Consider the following 8,709-nt stretch of genomic DNA (forward strand, 5'->3'; position numbering starts at 1 on the left):
TTTAACGCAGTAAAATCTCCATTGTCTAGGTGGCCTTCAAACTTCTGAACCTCATGCATCAACCTCTAAAGTTGCTGGGATTGTAAAGGTACTTGCCACACATCCAGTAAAGGTATGTAAGTATTTTAAAAGGAAGTTTAGGAGGTCAGAAAATTATCAAGCTAGAATGCAGACTATGTTAAAAGAACTTGAAGGTATTACAGAAATCTGAAGCAACCCTAATGAAGGGTGTGGAAGAATAAGGTGTCTACCTAAGTAATTTTAGAAATAAATGGAGAATCTATGCATACAAGCAAAATGAGCTGTATTAAGGCACTGTTCTCTAGTTAATAAAAAAAGTTCCCCTCAAGGAAAAGGTCAACAATTTGTAACTGCCATACTTGTATACCAGAACTGAATAAGTAAGGGGAGGAGCCAGTATCCTTACTGAATCAACAGGAGATTATTGATAAACAAAGGGGAGAGATTAGTATGATCCATACAATAATGCATAAGAGTTGATACATAGAAAAGAACTTTTAACTTTATTATAGAGTTGGAGTACAGATATGAACTTATGTTTAAGATTTCTATAAGTGTAAATACTTTAAAATATGTATTCATACATATTTTGGTTTGCTAAGATACAATAAGCACAAATAAAAGGAGGAAATATTTTTTGGCTGTTTCCTGTAGGCTTGGTCCATGGTTGGCTGGCTCCAGGGCAGAAAGGGCATGACAGAAGGGCAAGGCAGAGGAAAAGTATTCAAATCATGGCAGCCAGGAAGCAGAGAGAAAAAACAGGAGATAGGAACAGGAATACACTCTTCTGATAATAAGAATGGATAGCAAATATGTGTACTACACATGCCCCAGTAGCCAACTCCCAAACAACCCTCACTTCCTCTCAGCATAATCACCTATAGTACCCACCAACAGATGAACCCACTGGGAAATACAGCACTGCCATAACTCAATCACCTTCTAAACACATGATATTTTGGGGAGACTTTTTTTGGGGGGAGACATTTTACACCTTAATTTTAACAATATATACATACAACTTAGCAAACATACTTTTGCCCCATTGCTATGTCAGCTGATTGGAACTACAAAGAACAACACTCTAAAGGTAGCAGACTGTTGAGCAGATGAGAAACAGCCTCTCCAAGATTTGGAATAGAACAATGTGAAGAAGAGGAGGAAGGAAGTAGATCCCCAGGACCCAGCAAGGATCTGAAGCAAGAATTGGAGCTCAAGAAAGAGCAAAGGGAGGGACCACAACAGAGAAGAGGGAAGTAGAAAGTGGCACTTTTTCCTTTATCCCTGGGTTGTAGTGTAGGAGGGAAGGCTCAAAACTGCACACACAAGATGACTACTGGCAACCTAACAGGCCTCCATGGGGAAAAAGGAGCAGTGAAACATAGCAGTGGACCTCGCTATTTCAGTGGCTGGTGTCATTCCAATTTAGATGGACCCCAGGAGAGGGTCATTGGCCAGTTGGCATTCTAGAAAGGGGCCAATTATACTCAAAAGTCAGAGCAGGTACAGGTTGGCTTTATCTAGCAGCTCCTAGTGTCAGTGTAAGATGCAGCATAATACAAACTAGCGAGAGGTAAGGGAGCTGATTTCAAGCAAGCAGAGAGTCCAGTTTAAGGAGGCAGGAAGCCAAAGCCAAGCAGACGTTATGTACCTGAAATATTGTGGGCTAAACAACTTGGGTCCCAGGCTCACTGCCAAAACTCAGAAGCAGCCTGCACTTGAGTGGAACTAATGGCATAAATTTGCTGAGAATATCCATCACCCAGCCATAATTGTACTCCTGGCTTGTTGAGATCATTCAACTTGGATCTGAGCTCTGTCTGCACGCTCTGTAACAATAAAGACAGGCCCTGAAGTGGACTTTTTCTTAATTTCTTTCCTTTTTTCTTTTTTTTGATTATTTGTTCTTGTTTTTATAAGTGTGTGAACATGATTTGTAGCCCTCTGGTTGTTGTTCTTATTGTTCTGTTGTTTCTTCTTCGCCACCTGTCCCCAGTTTCACAAAGCTTGTGTAATCTTCCATTGTCTTCCAGCCTTGATTCTAATCTCTTTCTCTTCTTCTATTTCTCTATTTCTTTCCCCTATCCCCTTTTAAATATTTTCTCCTGAAAGTAAGATAACCATAATGAGAGAATATTTACTGCATACAATTTCCTGGATTATTTTAGATTTTGAAGGCTGCAAATTAATAGCTGCCAGTTTTTTATTTTCTAGGCTATATTTGATGCTATTGTTATTACTGACTGTAATACTTTAGCCAAGGTGACACAACTGTTTTAATTAGTAGTTCTTCCTTGTATATCAAGATTGAGATTGTTTGAGAGTCATAAGTAATACTATGCACTGATACTAAGGAACTAAACAAAATAGGCAGCAACTTCTCATTCTAATAATTTGAAGAGCAAGAATCTTGCAACAGGCTCAAAACCCAAAAACCAGCCAGCAACTCCTAAAAAACATCTCTCTGAAGCAGTCATTCCCGAAGGATTCTTGACACTGCCAATTAAAGCAACTTACCACAAAAAATTTACTAACATCAATGCAGAAACTAAACTTTAAAAACAGTGAGCGAGAGAGCGAGAAAGAACGAAAAAAAACATGGAAAGAAGATGCCATCCAGAAGTTCCAGCTCACCAGAGACAAATCTAGGGGGCTTGAGGTGCAACACTTCCAAAGCCATCCACCTAGACTCTCTGAAGTGGTAACAGCAGAAGTAACAAAACAGATTAATGAGGTTCTAGGGGAAAAAAAAAAAAAGGACAAAAAAAATTCTCACATAACTTCAGAGATGATGATCATCTAATAAAGCATATACTGAATCTAGAATATAGACCAGTCTTCCGCCCCCAGTATGGCGTCGCTGGAAGGGGCAGGGACCGGCGCTGACGATGGCTGCGCCGAGGCCGGAGCTCAATCTGGAGAGTCTGCTGTGCCGCTGCGAGGCGATGGCAGCGGAGAAGCAGGACCTGGAAGAGTGGCGGCTGGACAAGGCGCAGAACACCAGCAGCACATAGAGCAAGCAGTGGACACACTTTCCCCTGGTTCTGACTGGGTAATGGGCGCCGCGGCCTCCCCTGCTCCCCGCAGTAGGGGGGCCCTGGAGGACACGCTGCAGACGCTCAGGACACTCAGGACACGGGCCAGCCGGCCCGCCGCTGAGGTGCTGCTGGAGTGCGCGTGCAAGGTGGCCTTCCTGAGGCGACTGCTGCAGGCCATCCTCCGCACCAGGGCCCGCCACCAGGACTGTGCACCTGCAGACGCGCGCACGCTACGCGGCGAGATGCGGCAGGAGCTGCTGGGCGCCGACTCTGCCCGAGAGCGCGAGCTGGAGGTGAGCAAGCGAAGCGGGGTGGCTGGACCCAGGCCCACAGCTGAGAAGCAGTCGGCAGCCGAGCTAGCCCTCGCGCTGCGGCGCCGGCAGGACCTGCAGGAGAAGCTGGCAGAGGAGACGCTGGGCCTGGCCCGGAGCCTCCAGACCAACACGCTGGCCGCCCGAGTGTCAGCAAGAAGGACAGCCAGACCCTGTCGCACTCACTTAAGATGGCTGACCAGAACCTGGAGAAGCTGAAGACGGAGTCGGAGCGGCTGGAGCAGCACACGCAGAAGTCAGTCAACTGGCGGCTGTGGGCGATGCTCATCGTGGTCTGCTTCATCTTCATCAGCATGATCCTCTTCAGCCGCATTGTGCCCAAGCTCAAGTAGCACTGTGAGACCCAGGCAGGAGGAAGTGCGGGTGTGGGCAGCAGGCCCACTCTGGCCCATGACGCCAGGCTGCACACAGGCCTGCTGGGCACCAGAAGAAGCCAGACTCGCGGTGCACGCCTGTGGCCCCTGCTGGGAGGCTGGAGTCAGGAGGATCCCTTGGGACCAGGCAACCCTGGGCAACACGTGAGACCCCAGTTGGGAAGCATGAAAGCAAAATAAAAGATGTATTTTGGCTATTAAAAAAAAAAAAAAAAAAAAACAAAAAAAAAGGAGCTTAGAAAAATGATGGAAAGCATGAATGCCCAAAATAGGAAAGAAGTGTAGTCTATGAAACAGATTTAATCAGATACCCAGGAGATTAACATATTTTCTGAAAGCAGATAAAAAAAGCAACTAACATGAGGACAGAACATCAGATCTAGGAGACAAGACTGTAGTTAGCGATCAAGAAAACATTAATTTAAAAAATTTAATATAAACATAACTTTAAACATAAATTTTTAAATTTATTAAAAATAGCATAAAGTGCTAGGGAGATGGATCAGCGGTCTAAGTTCCTGCTTGGAAAGCACAAGGACCCAGGTTAAATCCCTGGTACTGCATGCCAGCCCCAGAACACTGGATACATCATGCCAGCCACTGAAACAAGGCATAATGACACACTCCTGTAATCCCAGTGCTGGGGAGGCTGGTACAGGAGGATCACCAAGAGTATGCCCTGAACTCAGACCCTGAACCAAATAAATAAATGAATAAAAGATTTTTTTAAAACAGCCAGAAAATAAATGCAACAGCTGTTGATGATGCAAGAAAGAATAACATAAGCTTGATCAAAATCAATAGAAAAAGCAGAAGATAGCACAAATGATATTTAAAACAACCTGTTCACAGAAATAATGGCAGAAATTTTCTGAATCATGGAAAAAGAAAATGACATACAGAAAAGCGAAGCAAGAAAACTCAAATTAGATACAATTTAAAAAAATCTACCCCAAGTCATATAATAATCCAGATTCCAGAAATTCAACACAAAACCAATTTTTTTTTCTTTGTTCTGTTTCTTTAATGGATTCCGGGAATCAAACTCTGGACCTCACACTTAGCAGGCTGCTGCTGCACCACTGAGCTGTAACCCTAGCCTCCCAAAGACACTGTTAAAAGCTGTTACAGAAAAGAAACCTGGAAAATGCAGGGGTAGCTATTCTATTTGCAGACAAAGTGGATTTCAAGCCAAGACTAAGCAAGAGACAAAAAGGTCAACATCCTTGTTCAGGGAACAAATTAAGAGGAAGAGATAACAATCATAAACGTAGCCCAGTGCAGTGGATTACAGCTGTAATCCCAACACTCAGGAGGCTGAGGCAGGAAGATCATTGCAAGTTTTTGATACTGGGCTACAAAGGAAACTCAAGGCCAACTTGAATTGCACAGCAAGACCCTTTCACACACACAAAAAAAAATCATAAATACATGTACACCAAATACCAGCACACCAACTATGTAGAAAAAATCAACACATGTCATATCATCAATAATACAACTATAATGTATGTTCATATACTATAAAAATCAACTAACTGTATTTTAATACAATTAAAATGGGAGCCTTAGTACCCCACTGTCACAAATTCAGATTAATTAGCCAAAAAAAATCAAAGAAATATCAGAAATGAACCAAAATTTTGAACAAACTGACTTAGTAGATGTCTACAGAATATTCCACCCTATAGCATCATAATACACATTCTTCTTAGCTGCACACAGGATCTTCTCTGAAACTGTTACATACTAGTGTATAGAATACGCTTAATTAAATGCAAAGGAATTGAAAATAATCCCAGAAATATCAGACCATAGTGTAATAAAATGAAAACAATCAATGGCAAAAGAAACAACAAATACTTCATAAACACATGGAAGTTAACCTTAACAACCAACAGTTCACAGATACTATCAAAGAAGAGGAAAAATTAGACAGTTTCTACAATTAAATGATAATGCCAATGCAACATATCAGAACTTATGGGATGTAATGAAAAATTTCCCTATGAGGAAAATTTGTATCAGTGAATTACCACATCAGAAAAACACAGCAAACTCAAACAGCCTAAAGTTGAATATCAAGCTTCTGGAAAAGGACAGCACATGAAGTCTAAAGCTCATACAGAGGAGGAAACTACAAAGATCACAGCAGAAATTATACAAAGTAAAGCAATGGAGACTACACAAAATACAAAGAATCAATGAATCAAAGAGTCAGTTCTTTAAAAGATTAATAAAACTGACATCTTTAGCCAACCTTGTCTAAAAAAAAAAACCTCTTATCAAAGTTTTTTGAGGAAAAAACTCAAATCCATGAATTGAAAAATGAAAAGGATAAAATCACAATCATACACGAACCCAAAATAAAATTAATACCTACATCAAGAATTTGTATACTTTTTTGTTTTGTTGTTTTGTGTTTTTGCTTTTTAGACAGGGTCTCACTATGCAGTTCAGGTTGTCCTTGAACTAACTATGTAGCCCTGGCTAACCTCAAATTCATGGCAGTCCTCCTGCCTCAGCCTCCCCAGTGATGGGATTACAGTCATGTTACCAAGAGTCTATATTCTAAAATTTTCTTTTAAATGTCTTTAGTAGAGGGTCTACAGGGTCTCACTGCACAGATCAGACTCGGAGTGATCCTCCTGTTTTCAGCCTCCCAAGCCCTGGGATTAGGTGCGCGCCACCATACCCAGTCTTAATCACTGCCTCAGCACATCCTGAGGGCACGGCTGGCACAGCACACCTAGGATCAAATCCTGACCCCTGCTCTGTCTAAGAAGATGCTTTAATTTGCTGAGCTATCTGACTGGCCCTCAAGAGCCTATATTCTATTAAGATAGAAAACAAAACAGAACAAATGGAAGATATAAAATTTTAAGTAACACAGTAACAGTAAATGAAATTGAAGATGTAGTTAAAATTATACCAACAAAGAAAAGCTCAGGTCTTCATGGATTCACTGCTCAACTGTACAAAATCTTTAGAGAAGATCCAATGCTACTATTCCTTAATCGCTTTAATGAAAATGAAAAGGAAGCAATATTCCCAAACTCATTCCTGGAAGTAAACATTACTCTGATATCAAAACCAGAGAATGATCCAACCAAAAAAAGAGATTAGTCCCATCTTCCTAATGGACAGAGATGCAAAAATCTTCACTAAAACACTGACAAACAAAGCAGCAAATCATAGAGTCTTAGATACCACAATAAGGTAGTAGTCAACCAAGAATGGTTCAATATACAAAAATCAATAAGTGTAATACATCATATTAACAGAGCCAAAGATGAAAACCGTATTATCATCTCAATAGATGCCGAGAAAGAATCTGGAGTTGCCCAACACCCACTCATGATGCAAAACCTATAAAAATTGGAATAAGACCCTCTATCTCACACTGAAAAAAGCCATCTATGACAAACCAATCGCCAATATCATACTAAACAGTCAAACACTGAAAACTTAATCAAGATCATCAAGGATGATATTATCTTTTATAATATATTTTCTGTATACAAGACATAAAACTGATGTTTTGAAAAATACTATACATGCATATCTATACCACATAACACATATTCTATATAGATATAAGTAGGAGAAATGGTTACGTCTATTTTAGAAGTTTTGAAGAATTAATTTACATTCTTCTTTTGTGAGAACATAAGCCTCTTAAGTCATTTTGGATTCTTTAATTCATTTACAAAGAGCATTTTGGAACTCATGCTGTTTAAAAGGAGAAATTTCTGTTGTTTTCCAAATGTCTATGTCATGTTTCTCCAATTATATTGCTAACATTTTTCATAGGCAATGTCTATTACTCTAATTATAATATCTAGTTTAAATAAATGTCTATAAAATAATCTAAACTATAAATTTAGGTAATTATACATCAGTTCAAACTGAGATTCCCCAATGTCAACCATTCTTCACATAGTATTTAAGTGTTCTGAAGAAAAGACTATAGACATGAACTATTGGAAAGAGAATACATGTAACTAAAACTAAAACATTAGTTGGAAGAATTTTTTTTTTTTTTTTTTTTTTCTTTCCGGAACCGGGGATTGAACTCAGGTCCTTGAACTTGCCAGGGAAGTGCTCATTCCACTGAGCCATCTCCCCGGCCCAGAAGAATATTTTAATAGTTCTGTCTTAGCTTCTTTTCTCATTACTGACATAAAATACCTGACACCTAAAGTTAAAGGGAGAAAGGTTTATTTAGCTCAGTTTGTGGAAGTTTCAGTCTATAATCAACTGACTCCAAGGCAGCGTGGCACATGGCAGAGGGACAACAGTTGATGGAGGTGGAAAACAGGAAAAGCAATGAGATAGCAGACCAGCCTCTTTTCTGTTCCTGACACTGTATTGGTTTTGATTGTTTTGTTTTGTTTTGTTTTGCTCTTGGAGACAGGATCTTGCTATGTTAAGCAGGGTTGCACTAAACTCACTATTGAGCCTAACCTGGTCTCAAACTGAGGGCTATTCTCCTACCTTAGTCTCCTAAATGCTGGGATTCTAGGCATGTACCCACAGCTTTGTCCCTTATATTGTATCCAGTCTACCAGGATTAGGGCAGTCAATCCAATCAGTGGACTGATCCAGCCATCACCCACACTTAAACTCAGCATCTTTAATATCAGCATTGCACTATGAATTAATCACACACTACAGATACAGCCACCTATGAACAAAACCCTATGACTGCATGACACTTTGGGGGACAGCCAGACACAAACCATGACAGGTTCTATTTGTACTCTAAAAATTCAGATTACCAATATTTCAATTCTACTGTATTTTGAAAAGTATGTTTTGTTATTACAGTATTCATAAAGGCATTATAGAAAACTCTCTTTCAAATATAATGGAGAAGTGAAATATTTTCATGACAAAGAACAACTAAAGAATTTCATGATGACAAAGCCAAGCCTACACAGA

General features: G+C 40.1%; 1 protein-coding gene and 1 pseudogene across 1 annotated transcript in view; one reads left to right on the forward strand and one right to left on the reverse strand.

Annotated features, from left to right (window-relative positions):
* Zranb3 (zinc finger RANBP2-type containing 3) overlaps positions 1–8,709 on the reverse strand; it is a 222,738-nt gene that overhangs the window by 139,498 nt on the left and 74,531 nt on the right. The window lies entirely within an intron of this gene.
* LOC101562928 lies at positions 2,910–3,964 on the forward strand (annotated as a pseudogene).

Source organism: Octodon degus, unplaced genomic scaffold (assembly GCF_000260255.1).
Source record: "Octodon degus isolate 3935 unplaced genomic scaffold, OctDeg1.0 scaffold00014, whole genome shotgun sequence".
Taxonomy (NCBI): domain Eukaryota; kingdom Metazoa; phylum Chordata; class Mammalia; order Rodentia; family Octodontidae; genus Octodon; species Octodon degus.